This window comes from Piliocolobus tephrosceles, chromosome 14 (assembly GCF_002776525.5).
Source record: "Piliocolobus tephrosceles isolate RC106 chromosome 14, ASM277652v3, whole genome shotgun sequence".
In the NCBI taxonomy this organism is placed as follows: Eukaryota; Metazoa; Chordata; class Mammalia; order Primates; family Cercopithecidae; genus Piliocolobus; species Piliocolobus tephrosceles.
The window spans coordinates 27298387-27313519 of record NC_045447.1 but is presented as its reverse complement, the minus strand read 5'-3'; positions in this window follow the sequence as shown (position 1 = coordinate 27313519).

Genomic DNA, 15133 nt, shown 5'->3' with positions numbered 1-15133 from the left:
TTTGGAGAGTTTCAGAGAGAAAGAGGCATTTGTAGATTTGGATTGAATCAGATGGTTTTTCCACTTAGAAAACAAAAGGAGAGAAAAAAATAGAAACAATACCTTTGTGCCAAGAGAAAAGCAAATGGGAAAGTTAGATATAGAATTGTTATCAATATGTCTTCTTATTCAGTACAAAATACCTTGAAAACTTAATTAATCTTGTACATTCAATAGAGTATGTTCTCGAATGTTCACATGTTTCAGGAAGACTAACTTAACCTTTCTTTTTGTATTCTGTAGAAAATCAAGACTTCAGCATTGTGTTCAAAATGATTAAGGCAGCCGGACGCGGTGGCTCATACCTGTAATCTCAGCACTTTGAGAGGCTGAGGTAGGCGGATCACGAGGTCAAGAGATCGAGACCATCCTGTCCAAGATGGTGAAACCCCATCTCTACTAAAAATACAAAAATTAGCTGGGCATGGTGGCACGCATCTGTAATCCCAGCTACTTGGGAGGCTGAGGCAGCAGAATCGCTTGAACCCCGGAGGTGGATGTTGCAGTGAACTGAGATTGTGCCACTACACTCCAGTCTGGCGACAGAGTGAGACTCTGTCTCAAAAAAAAAGAAAAGAAAAAGAAAAAAGATTAGGCCATCAACACAATTTTATTTTATTTGCATAGCCTTCAAATAGGAAAGTCTAGGTTCATATTTAGAGACCTTTTCCTGTCTGGCAAGAGACCTTATACAGTTTATATACTTGTGAGCTAAACTATACAAAACCTGAGAAGCCATGGTCAGAGATTATTGCGCGCGCACGCGCGCACACACACACACACACACACACACACACACACACACAGTTGTTTTTTTTGTTTTTTGTTTTTTTGAGATAGAGTCTTGCTCTGTCGCCCTGGCTGGAGTGCAGTGGCGTGATTTTGGCTCACTGCAACCTCAGCCTCCTGGGCTCAAGTGATCCTCCCACCTCAGCCTCCGAGTAGCTGAGGTTACACGTATATGCCACCAGACCCAGCTAATTTTTTTTGTATTTTTTGTAGAGATGGATTTTCATCATGTTGCTCAGGCTGGTCTTGAATTTCTGGGCTCAAGTGATCCACTCATATCGGCCTCCCAAAATGCTGAGATTACAAGTATGAACCACTACACCCCGCCAAGATGATCACACTATTAGTGACCAAATTCAATTTCCTATGAAACAATTGACAATTTTTGGTGAGAAAATCACAGTTTAACAGGTATAATTTCCCATATTAATCGTACAGTATATAGTCTTGAGGTTACAACTTCTATTGTTACAATATAGAACATCACTAATTTTACTTGGCAAACATTCACAAAGCATTTTAGTTGTTTATAGGAGGCAGAGCATGTATAAATTTAAACTAGACAAGTTTTATCTCCCTTGGCTGAAAATTCTATCTCTGTCACTGATGTTTCTAAGCAACACTCACCTTAATAAACCACCACATTTATAAGTCACTGTGTAATCTATGCTGTCACTCCAATGCAACCAAGACAGATGATGCTCACACCAGTACTCTCACTATTGAGTGCTGGCCATGTTTGCAGTAGCATCAGTACTTGTAGTAGTAGTAGCAACAGTGATCCTAATAGGGGTATGGGTAGCGTTGCTACGTTTCTTGGTAAATGCAGCCACAGAAAACATACCAGAGTATAGAGGAGCAGATGCTGGGTACCCAAGACAACCTAGTGATAGAACACAAAGCTTTACTGGCAATTGGGAGCCTCGTGGAGCAGATGGGGACAGTTAGAAGAATGCTTTTTTTTTTTTTCGAAATGGAGTCTCGCTCAGTCATCTAGGCTGGAGTGCAGTGGCACGATATTGGCTCACTGCAACATCTGCCTCCCAGGTTCAAACAATTCTCCAGCCTCAGCCTCTCAAGTAGCTGAGATTACAGGCGAAAGCCACCATGCCTGGCTAATTTTTGTATTTTTAGTACAGACAGGGTTTCACCATGTCGGCCAGGCTGGTCTCGAACTTCTGACCTCAGGTGATCCGCCCGCCTCGGCCTCCCAAAGTGCTGGGATTACAGGTGTGAACCACCGCTCCCAGCCGTAGAATACTTTTATTGTTATTCTGTTGACCTCATTTGCAACTCTAGATTGGTAATGCCTGGTAACACATATATAGTGCCAGAATGAACATCTTTGTGCATACATCCTTTTCCGTATTTTGAACTCTTCCCTTAAGACAGAAAAGTATTGTGTCAAAGGGTATAAATACTTTCTGGGAGTTGAAACAATACCTGGGCTCTTCTAGTACAGGTATTACAGTCACCAAATTGCTTTACAAAAAGCTGTCTCAATTAGGAATTTATGCAGCCCTGAGAAAAGTGTGAGCTGTCTTCTTTGACTGGTCTTGCTAAAATTCACTATTGCAAGTTTTAGAATCATTGCTAATTTTGTCAGGCAAATGATAATTTGTGGTTAATGTTTGTATTCCTGTGATTACTCATCAAATTAAGTCTTTCCGTTTATCCTGACTGGTTTGATTTCCTTTTCTGAGAATGTCGATTCAAGACCATTACTATTTAAAATGTCTTTTTTTTTTTTTTTTTTAAGAGTCTTACTCTGTCACTCAGGTTGGAGTGCAGTGGCGTGATCTCGGCTTACTGCAAACTCTGCCTCCCGGGTTCAAGTGATTCTCCTGCCTCAGCCTCCCGGCTAGCTGGGATTACAGGTGCCCACCACCACGCCCAGCTACATTTTGTATTTTTAGTAGAGATGGGGTTTCACCATGTTAGCCAGGCTGGTCTGGAACTCCTGACCTCAAGTGATCTGCCCTCCTTGGCCTCCCAAAGTGCTGGGATTATAGGCGTGAGTAACTGTACCCCACCCTAAAATCATTTTAATTATGCCTTTTAACTTTTAAAATAATGTAAATACTTATGTGAGATATACTAATTCTTTGTCAAATTTACTATATCTACTCCCAAATTTGTCATTTGTTCTTAAACATTGAGTTTTAATGCATACCCTTAAATTTCATGTAATCAACTTCATGAAAAATTTCCATCTTTTTTTTTTTTTTTTTTTTAAGCCATTGTCTCGCTCTGTCACCCAGGCTGGAGTGCAATGGTGTGATCTCGGCTCACTACAACCTCTGCCTTCCGGGTTCAAGCAATTCTCCTGCCTCGGCCTCCGGAGTAGCTGGGACTACAGGCGCTCACCGCCACACCTGGCTAATTTTTTGTATTTTTAGTAGAGATGGGGTTTCACCATGTTGCCCAGTCTGGTGTCAAACTCCTGAGCTCAGGCAATCTGCCTGCCTTGGCCTCCCAAAGTGCTGGGATTACAGGTGTGAGCCACCGCACCCGGCTCATTTCTTAATTTAAAAAGCCTTCTCTGCATCAACAATTTTGTTGAGTATTCACATCTCACATCTTTATTCTTCCAGTCTGTGCTTCATTTTGTTTCGGTGGAACACAGTGGTGCGAAGCTGGAGCTGTGAGCCAGGCAGATCTGCCTGGGGGTTATGCTAATTAGCAGATGGATATCTCCTTGAGCTTCCTATATAAAACCTTATCATAGAGAATATTTCTGAAATGCCTGTTTACCCAACTTCACAGATTATTTAGACAAAAAGTGAATAGGTGTACCCTGGAGATCTTCGTCTGTAAATGTTTTTCCTCCCTGACAGAACCAACTGCCAGGTTTTAAAAAGTATGTTTAGCTTACTCAAAAGTCCCCTTTGAGGATCACGTGAGCCAGGAGTTTGAGACCAGCCTGGGCAAGATAATGAGACCCTAGCTCTACAAAAACATACAAAAATTAGCCAGAGATGATGACATGAGCCTGTAGTCCCAGCTACTCAGGAGGCTGAGGTGGGAGAGCTGCTTGAGCCTGGGAGGTTGAGGCTGCAGTGAGCCATGATCCTGCCTCTGCACTTTAGCCTGGGCAATAGAGGGAGAACCTGTCTCAAAAAAAAAAAAAAAAAAAAAAAAAAAAAAAAAAAAAAAAAATCCCTTCATCTCCTTCCTGATAGGAAGTATGCCAGGGGAATGGGTATTGGAGCTTTTTTTCAGTTTTCCCCGTTTGTCTGTGCAGCCAATCATACAGATTTATTTTCCCTTCTTGGGTTCTTGGTTTTAAAAAGATGCTTCATTTATGAATTCTGAGGAAAGCAAGGGAAAATTTAAACCATTATAAACGGTAATTTAGCTTTTAGACATCTCCAACAGGCTGTGCAGGAGTGGGTAGCATCCTCTAGTGGACAATTTTGGAACTGGTATGGTCTCTGATGGGTGCATTGGAACCAGTTGGGGAGATACAGACCCAGGGTGAATCCTCTCCAAAATCTCTGCTCAGCATTTTTCTGTGGCTCTCTGATGGTCAGCAAGTAAACGTCTGCTTTGTATCCCTGATGACCTAGCAGGTCCAGTATTAAACCCGCTATGAGTGGTTTGTGTGAGCTCTGTGAGTTTTCTGCTTGCCCCAAATAAGAATGCCAGAGGAACAGGAGAATTGTAAAATGAGTTTCTCCACAAAAGTGACTGAGTGGGCTGAACAGTAAAGGACAGTGAATGTGGAAAACAAAAAAGGGAGTGAATACAGGCAGAATTCTCTGACTCCTCGCCATTTTTCAAGTGGACAGATTTTAGGAGAGGTAAGGAAGAAACATATATTAATTATCTTAATTCATTAATTAATTATTTTTATTTTTTAATTCTTTGTAGAGGCAGGGTTTTGCCATGTTGCCCAGGCTGGTCTCAAACTCCTAGGCAGGCTCGAGCGATCCACCTGCCTTGGCCTCCCAAAGTGCTGGGATTACAAGCATGTGCCACCACACCTGGCTCAGATATTAACTCTCAACAACAACAAAAATGTAGACATACACCAAGAAGGCAGAAGAGAAACTATAATCATACAAGCCTGACAAAATTAAAGATGGGGTTGGCAATGAAATTGGTGGCAGTCCAATGCCATGAACCATGACTCACACTAGTGGGTTGCTACACTGGCAGTCTACCTGCAGTGAGAAGGACAGATTTGTAAATGTCAACAAAAGGAAGTTCAAGGGCAATGCTGGTTTTGGATTAGCTTTTTAAACTGTAATAGTTTTTTAAAAATGTATATGCATTAAATACATGTGCATTGAAGCATTTCTTTCTCCACTTTGAAAGAAAAATGTATTAGTCTGTTCTCACGCTGCTATAAGGACATACCCAAGACCAGGTAATTTATAAAGGAAAGAGGTTTAATTGACTCACAGTTCCACGTGGCTGGGGAGGCCTCAGGAAACTTGCAATCATGGCTGAAGGGGAAGCAAACACGTCCTTCTTCACATGGCGACAGGAGAAAGTGCCGAGCAAAGGGGAAAAAGCCCCTTGTAAAACCATCAGATCTTGTGAGAATTCACTCACTATCATGAGAACAACATGGGGCTAACAGCCCCCATGATTCAATTACCTCCCACCAGGTCCCTCCCACTGGGTCCCTCCCATGGCACGTGGGGATTATGGGAACTACAATTCAAGATGACATTTGGCTGGGAACGCAGCCAAACCATATCAGAAGGATTTTAATTTTGAGACTTCCTGTGATGTGCGTGAATTCCCTACAATTTGCAAATGTGTCTATTCATCAAGACTTCTGTTTTGGAATAAGTATGGGTAATCCATCCTTGACAAGTTATCATCAAAGGAAAAAATGAAAGTTAAGTTTATGGAACTCACAAGTCCATGTTGATAGAAGAAAATGTTAATTTTCTTCCATATAAATTTCCAAACCTGTTTATCAAAACTTAGAAATGCTGTACAGACCAATCCCAATTACAAGAATCTTAGATATAGTTGTGATCAAGTTGCTAATCATAACCTGTTGCTAACCCACAAGTCCACTGATTCATTGAAATAATTTAGCTAAAAGTTATCTGTGAAGACATTACTGTTTGCTGTGCTTCTTAGTTCTCCTTTTACATACCTTATGAAAAAATTCAATGGCTGGGTGTAGTGGCTCACACCTGTAATCCCAGCACTTTGGGATGCTGAGGTGGGAGGATTGCTTGGAGCTAGGAGTTTGAGACCAGCTGGGGCAACATAGGAAGATCCTGTCTCTACAAAAATAGTTTTTTTTTTTTTTTTGAGACAGAGTCTCACTCTGTTACCCAGGCTGGAGTGCAGTGGTGCAATCACGGCTCACTGAAGCCTCAACCTCTCAGACTCAAGCGATCCTCCCACCTCAGCCTTCTGAGTAGCTAGGACTACAGGTGCACTCGATTATACCCAGCTAATTTTTGTATTTTTTGTAGAGACAGGGTTTCGCCATGTTTCCTAGGCTGGTCTCAAACTCTTGGGCTCAAGCAATTCACCCAGCTTGGCCTCCCAAAGTGTTGGGATTACAAGCGTGAGTCACCACGCCTGGCCCAAAAATTATTTTAAAAAAGAAATTCAAGGTGCAGATAGATAATTAAGGAATGGAATGTAGAGGCTACATCTCGAAATCCATCTGTGATCATCTAATCTTGACCTTTGGGCTAAAGAAATAGAATCAAAAGCTATATTTCAGGTAATAGGGATTTTTTTTTTTTGGCTTAAGATGTTATTACTCAAATAATTATGCTGGTCAAAACAACCTCCCCAGAAGATTGTTCTGACTGATTGAGCATGTCCACCTAAGCAATTGGACCAGAGATAGTAAAGAACACTCAAACCTCAGCGTTTGCCTGGGTTGTAGTATGAAATGAACTAATGAATGATAAGCCCCCTGATTCTTCTATTCAGTCTTGGCAAAGAAAGCCAGAAAGAAGATAGTTTTGCTCTGTGGGAAGATATCGTGAGGAGAATATTATAAATGATATAGCCCTGCAGCCGCAGTTAGAGGTACATCTAGACTAAACCCTGACTTCCCTCAGATTGCAAAGGTGGAGATTCATGTAGTAAGTAGTCCAGGAAGAACCATAAACAGCAAGTTCATCATAAGCCACATTCACTTAGACATTCAACAAATGTTTATTAAGCACCTACTATATACTGGATGCTGAATGCATAGTAGTGGACAAAATATATTCCATTTTATAGTTGGTTATTGCCAATAGAGAGAAATGCTATTAACTTTTCTGGGTTGAATTTGTGTGTTAATCTTGCTCAACTCTAATGCTAATAGCTTGATTGTTGATTCTGTTAGTTTTTCTAGATGCTCATATTATTTGTAAATATCCGCAGTTTTATCTCTGCCTTTATAATCCTTACACTTTTTTCTTTTCCTCATAATGCAGACAAGAACCTCCAGCATCATATTAAACATTGGAAAGGATATTCCAATGGCTTGTCTTTTTCCTGATTACTTAAAGTATAGTTCACTGTAAGTCTAACTTTGCTGTAGATTTTTTATATATAAACTTTTCAAGGTAAGAAAAATGTCCAGTATTCCTGCTTTGTAATTTTAAAAATCATAGTCATTAAACATTATGAAACATTTTTTTCTGTATCACTTGTGGGAACATGTGGTTTTTTTCTTTTAATTTATTATTAATCCCTTGATAAATTTTCTGATTGTAAAAATCTTTACATTCCTGTAAAGGTTCTTACTGGATCAAGATGTAGGACTTTTTAAAGACATTGTTGTTGGATGCAATTAGCTGTTATTTTCTTGTATTGCCCTTATCTGATTTTGGAATCAATATGACAATAACCAGTAATCAAATGAATGGGTAGATTTTGAAAATCTTCAATTTTCTATAGCAACTTGTTTTGTCTTGTTTTTTTCAGGAGAGACAGTCCTGAATGACTTTTAAGTTTCTTTAATATTAATTCAAGCACTAATTTTGATATTTTACATTTTTTAGGAACTTTTACATTTCATCCAAATTTTCCAATTTCCTGTCCATATGATGACTATGTCAATATTTTATTTCAGATTCTGGTTCATAGGGCTTCCTATGGTGAGAGAGATGAAGTGAGACCTGGTTCACCTGGCAGCACTTTTCAAGCATGGTGTTCATTTTTTTTGAGTAGGATAAGTCCATCAAGGATGCATCCTTGCATGATTAGTCTGACAGCTGATCTTGGCCTGGGCAAGGCCTTTTGTGATTCTTCCTGGCTCCCCTGTAGTCTGCCTTATCTTCCTTCAGGTAGGGCATGCCCTTTTATGGTGATGGTCCTGGTTAGCTACTAAAAGGGAGAAGAGAACCTTAAGGAGTACAGAGCAAAAAATGCAGTAATTGCATGCTTAGGAGATACAGGATTTCCATTTGGAGTGATGAAAATTTCTGGAACTAGATAGTGGTGGTAGTTATACAACATTGTGAATGTACTTAATGCTACTGAATTGTATGCTTTAAAATAGTTAAAATGGTAAATGTGATGTTATATTAATTCACAATAAATAATTTTTAAAAAAATAAATAACGAGGCCGGGCATGGTGGCTCACGCCTGTAATCCCAGTACTTTGGGAGGCTGAGACAGGTGGATCACCTGAGATCAGGAGTTTGAGACCAGCCTGGCCAACACGGTGAAAGTCCATCTCTACTAAAAATACAAAAATTAGCCAGGCGTGGTGACAGGCACTTGTAATCCCAGTAACTCAGCAGGCTGAGGCAGGAGAATCGCTTGACTTGGGAGGCAGAGATTGCAGTGAGCCGAGATCGCACCATTGCACTCCAGCCTGGGTGACAAGAGCAAAGCATCATCTCAAAAACATCATCTCAAAGCATCATCTCAAAAATAATAAATAAAGAATGTAGAGAGCAGCTAATTACTCCTAAGGTGGAGGGAAAAGTAAACAGATATGGAACTTAGAAACTCAGAGAAAGCTCTTCCCTGATCTGAGATTTTTAAAAATTGTGATAAAATACATATAACATAGAATATACTGTTTTAACCATTTTAAAATGTACGTTTTAAAGGATATCCAGTACCTGTTAAGCATGCATTTACTACTGCTTTTGCTCTGAGGGGAGAGTGTGGTTGCCCCAGGAGCGTGCTGCCTGCTTTCGTAGGGAAGAAACTGGCCTCTGTTGAGAGCTAACAGCTGCTACCAACCTGGTGACAAAGTAACTGACTCAAGCTGCATTAGTGTCCTAGGGCTGTTGTAACAAACAAAGTACCACACACTCGGAGGCTTAAAGCAGCTAGAAATTTATTTTGTCACAGTTCTGGGGATGGGAAGTCTGAAATCAAGGTATTAGCAGGGTTGGATCCTTCTGGGGCCTCTGAGGGAGGAGGGGTTCCATGCCTCTCCCCAGGTTCCTGGTGGTTGCCAGCAATCCTTGGCATTCCCCCATTTGTGGTAGCATAACCCCAGCCTCTACCTTTGTCTTCTGCGGTCATCTTCTCTTGTGCCTCTGTTTTCTCTTCTTACAATGACATGAGACCGGGTGGTGGCTCACGCCTATAAACCCAGCACTTTGGGAGGCCGAGGCAGGTGAATCACCTGAGGTCAGAAGTTCGAGACCAGCCTGGGCAACATGGTAAAACCCTGTCTCCACTAAAAACACAAACATTAGTCGGGGTGGTGGCATATGCCTGTAATACCAGTTAGTCGGGAGGCTGAGGCAGAAGGATCACTTGAACCCAGGAGACGGAGGTTGCACTGAGGAGAGATCGCGCCACTGCACTCCGGCCTGGGTAACACAGCAAGACTTGGTCAAAAAAAAAAAAAAAAAAAAAAAAAAAATACACGGGTTATTGGATTAGGGTCCACCCTAATCCAGAGTGACTTCACTAATGACATTTACAAAGACCCTATTTCCAAAAAAGGTCACATTCACAGGCACCAGGATTTAGGACTTGAACATATATTTTTTGGGGGACATAATTCAACTCACAACCACAGCCATCCCCAATGTGGCAGCAAAGAAACTGGCGCTGAACAGGGAAACCTGCACATTGATCCGTTTGCTTTGAGAAGAAAACGTCCTTCTTTTTCCAGGTTTGTAGTGCCCTTCAAGCACCCTCTGCTGGCAACGTTTAACATCCAGCCAGCTGGCAAAGGGGAAATGGACTTTGCATTCTTCCCTGGGTCAAGGAAAGGTGGGTTCAAAGCTCAGAGGCAATAAATTAATAACTGCCACATCAGGGGACCAAAGTTCTCTCTGCTTTGAAGTGAGCCTTCCGTGAGCCTCATTCAGTCTTCTTAATTTTATTTTATTGTGGTCACAACACTTAACATGAGGTCTACCCTCCGAACACATTTAGTTTTTTCTTTCCTATGGCTTACATAGAACTTGTTGTTGTTGTTGTTGTTGTTGTTGTTGTTGTTGTTTGAGACAAAGTCTTGCTCTGTCGCCCAGGCTGGAGTACCCTGTTGCAAACTAGGCTCACTGCAACCTCCACCTCTCGGGTTCAAGCGATTATCCCACCTCAGCCTCCCAGGTAGCTGGTATTACAGGCGCCCACCACCACACCCAGCTAATTTTTGTATTTTTAGTGGACACAGGGTTTCGTCATGTTGGCCAGGCTGGTCTCGAACTCCTGATCTCAAGTGATCTGCCCACCTCGGCCTCCCAAAGTGCTGGGAGTTTTTTTGAGACCAGGTCTCACTTTGTCCCCAAGCTGGAGTGCAGTGGCCTAATCGTATCTCTGCAGCTTCCAGCTCCTGGGACTAAGCAATCCTCCTACCTAGGCCTCCCAAGAATGGGACTTCAGGTGCGAGCCAGTGCACCCAGTAAATTTTAAAATTTCTTGTAGAGGCTGGGCGCGGTGGCTCATGCCTGTAATCCCAGCACTTTGTGAGGCTGAGGCAGGCAGATCACCTGAGATCAGGAGTTCGAGACCAGCCTGGCCAAAATGGCAAAACCACATCTCTACTAAAAATACAAAAATTAGCCTGGTGTGGTGGTGTGCACCTGTAATCCCAGCTACTCGGGAGGCTGAGGCGGGAGAATTGCATGAATCAGGAGGTGGAGGTTGCAGTGAGCTGAGATGGATCGCACTACTGCACTCCAGACGCCAGCCTGGGTGACAGAGTGAGACTCTGTCTCAAAAAAAAAAAAAAAAAAAAAAAAAAAATTCTTGTAGAGACAGTGTTTTGCTGTGTTGGCTAGGTTGGTCTTGATCTCCTGGCCTCAAGCGACCCTCCCACCTTGGCCTCCCAAAGCGCTGGGATTAGAGGCATGAGCCACTGTGTTCAGCCAGCCTTAACAGATTTTTAAGTGTTCAATACAGTATTGTTATCTACAGACACAATGTTGTAAAGCAGATCTCTAGAACTTAAAACTTTATACCTATTGATCAGCAAATCCCCTTTCCTCCTCCTTCCAGTCCTGTAACCACCAATCACCATTTTATTCTTTGCTTCTATGAGTTTGTCTATTTCAGATACATCTAAATCAGATGTGGGGCTATGACCTGGGAAGGGAAGAGTCAGGAAATTTCTTCCAAGTAGAGGAGACACTTGGGCTAAGTACTACTGTAGGATATAGGAGGTTGGAGAGAGCATGGGGAGGTGAGGAGGAATAATATTTCAGGCAGAGGGACCACTGTGAGCAAACGCAGAGCATCTGAGATCCTAAATTGCCACAAAATCCTGAAAGCTATGTGTTCTAGTCCATTTGTGCTGCTATAACAAAATACCATTGACTGGTTAATTTATAAATAATAGAAGTTTATTTCTTATAGCTCTGGAGGCTGGAAAGTCCAAGATCAAGGCCCCAGAAGATTTGATGTCTGATAAGGGTTTGCTCTCTGCTTTGAAGACAGTGCCTGTTGCTGTGTCCTCTGGAGAGATGAATGCTCTGTCCTCACATGGCAGACAGGACACAAGAGCAAAAAAAGGGAGCTAGCTAGTTCCCCCATGTCCTTTTAGGAGGGCGCTATTCCTTTCATGAAGGCAGCTTGTGCATGACTCAATCACTTCTCCAAAGGCCCCACCTCTTAATCCTATCACATGGAGTATTAGATTCTAACATATGAATGATGAAGGGCACATCCATTCAAACCATGGCACTCAGGGATTTGAACTCTCATCTTAGGGGAAAGTTGGGTGAAAGTTACATGGCCAAATTTGTAATGTGGGAAATTACCTCTTTCTGAAGGCAGTGTGGGAACTTCTTCAATTTGGGAAGAAGAGCCCTGAACAAGTAGCAATGAGCATCTTTAGCAGGAGCTTGTATGGAGGAAATGGACTGGGTAACCTGCATATCTGAAAGGCCTCACGGGAGGCAAGGGTCAATGAGAATCCTCAAAGGTTTCAAATATGGAAACGACATGATCCAATGCGGAGATGGTTGGCATCTACAACACAACATGTTTCAAACAAATGCACCATCCTACTCCATAAGTCTACTTTCCTTCTGTGTTCCCTGTTTCCAGAGTGGTACCTGGTTGCACAAACTGGAAACCTGGGCATTATCATGACTTACTCATCTCCTTCACTCTTTCAGAGCCAACAACTAAATACTGTCCATTTTGCCTCATAAATATATTTTAACTTTTTTCTATTTATGTTCCTTTCCCAGAGCCACTATCTAGAAATAGGCCTGTAGCATCTCTTACTTGGACATTTTCTTTTTTTTTTTTTTTTTGAGACAGAGTCTTGCTCTGTCACCCAGGCTGGAATGCAGTGGTGTGATCTTGGCTCACTACAACCTCTGCCTCCTGGGTTCAAGCAGTTCTCTCAGCCTCAGCCTCCTGAGTAGCTGGGATTAGAGGTGCTTACCACCATGCCTGGCTAATTTTTGTATTTTTAGTAGAGAGAGGTTTTGTCATGTTGGCCAGGCTGGTCTTGAACTCCTGACCTCAGGTGATCCACCTACTTCGGTCTCCCAAAGTGCCGGGATTACAGGCTACTTGGACTCATTTATTACTGTCTAATGGTCTTCCTGATACATCCCAACTCATTTTCCCAGGCAGAGTAATGGTTCTGAAATGTCAATCCAAAGGTGTCACTTTTTGCTCAGAGACCCCATATTGGCTTTCTATTGCTCTTAAGGAACAAATTCTTCAACACGGGATAAAATGACCCTTCGCAACTTGGCTTTCTTCAGTTTCATCTCCTGCACTCCTTACCTCTACTCCTAGTCATGTAGGAGTTCATTTTTCAAGTTCATAGCTTTTCATTTTTTGAAAAGCTTTATTATTTTTCTCTTGCCAGTGGCTTGTTTCTCTTCTTGGTACTTATTTCACACTCCCTTATGTCCAAACTGCTCTCTAACTCACATCCTTCAAACCATTCTCTATTTGTCCTCCAAAGTCAGTTTAGCTGTCAACTCCTACTGGAACTGATGCTCGTAATTGACCTTGATCCTAATAATTTCAGGTTAGGAGACCCTCCCATATGTTTCCATTAATTTTATCTCTCTCATTTATATATATATATAAGCATATATATAATGCATATATAAGCATATATAAACATATGTATGATACAAATGTAAATAAGCATATGAAACACAAAATTATGTTATCTTATATATAATTTTTGTATCTCATTACATATATTATATATATGTATATCTCTCATTACATATATAACTGTATATGTTGCTATATTGTCCCATGCAATATTTGGTGGGCTGAGGTGAGAAATAGACACACATATAATATATGTAATGAGGGAGACATATATATGTAATGAGATACATAGATATTCAATGAGAAATACAAAATTATAATGTATATGCATTATGTATTATAAGTATATAATGCTATATGTCAGTATTCTATTTCACTTTATTAAAAGAGTTGATTATGTCTGAAAGTTTATTTGTTACTGACTGTCATCCTCCACCAGAATATATGCTCTCTGAAGTCGAGCTTCTTGTTTACTTCACTCACCACTGTATCCCCAGTGCCTAACAAACAGTGCCCAGCTCAGAGTGGAGACTCAATAAACATTTACCAAGTGAATGATAGAAACAGACTTTTTGAGACAAAGATTTTTATGTTGCTATATAGTCTCATGCAATATTTGGGACATACTTATACTAAAAAAATTATCTGAAATTCAAATTTAGGCTGGGCACGGTGGCTCACGCCTGTAATCCTAGCATTTTGGAAGCATCGCTTGATCTCAGGATTTTGGGACCAGCCTGGGCAACAAAACGACACCATGTCTCTATGAAAAATAAAAAATAAAAACTAGCCAGGCATGGCGGTGGGTGCCTGTAGTCCCAGCTACTTGGGAGGCTGAGGTGGGAGAATCACTTGAGCCCGGAAAGTTGAGGCTGCAGTGAGCCATGATCCTGCCACTGCATTCCAGCCTAGGCGACAAAGCGAAACCCTGTGTCAAAAGAAAACAAAGAGAAAAATAACAAATGTAACTGAGCATCCTGTATTTTTTTCTGGCAACCCTACCCCCGGCAGACATTTGACAATATCTAGAGAATTTTTTTTTTGTCTTCATAATGAAATATTCAATCACATAATGCAGAGTCCGAGAAGAGATACAAAAATGAAATGTAGAAGTTTGATTTGTTTGTTTGTTTTTTTTTTTTTAATCAGAATCAGATACAGAGGGCTCCGCAGCGAGGCCACAGGGCAACCCCTCCTGGCGTAAACAACCTGCAGCATCCTCCCTCGGACTCGGGAGGCCACGGGGAGAGTAGAACTGCACTAAGCAGAGCGAGCTCAGCTTCCCAGGCTCTCGGCTGCCTGCGGGTGGGCTGAGATGAGAAATAGACACAGCCCAGCAGGTTGTCCCGGGAACGCATAACCCAGGGTGGACGCATAGACCTGCGTACAGAGATTTTTGATTGTCATGACTGGGGGTGGTGGCACTACTGGCATTTAGTGTGGAGAGGCCAGGGATGCTGCTAAACATCTTACAATGCAAAGGGCAGCCCCTCCAAGGCAAAGAATTATCTGGTCTAAAATGTCAATAGTGTGGAGACTGAGAAAAACTGAACTAGATGGCCATGAATTTGCGGGGTCCCTATCTAGTACACTGGCAGCGCCTAGAATTGCTAAATTCATCTTCCGTTTGGAACGGCAGCATGGGGTTAGTGAGAGGAAGGCGTCCGGGGCTGGCTGCTGGCTTTAAAGGCGTACGTGCAAATCTTCTTGAAGCTGATAACGGGACGCGAGAGAGCCAGGTAGGTTATCTATTGCAGCAGGTCAAGTGATGATGTCGAAAAGGCCGCGTGTGCCGGGCACTGTGGTAGGGAAAGCGCTCCGCACACCCCGCCTAAGCGCTCCTGGGACAGAGGCATCCCGCAAGTCCGACCAAAA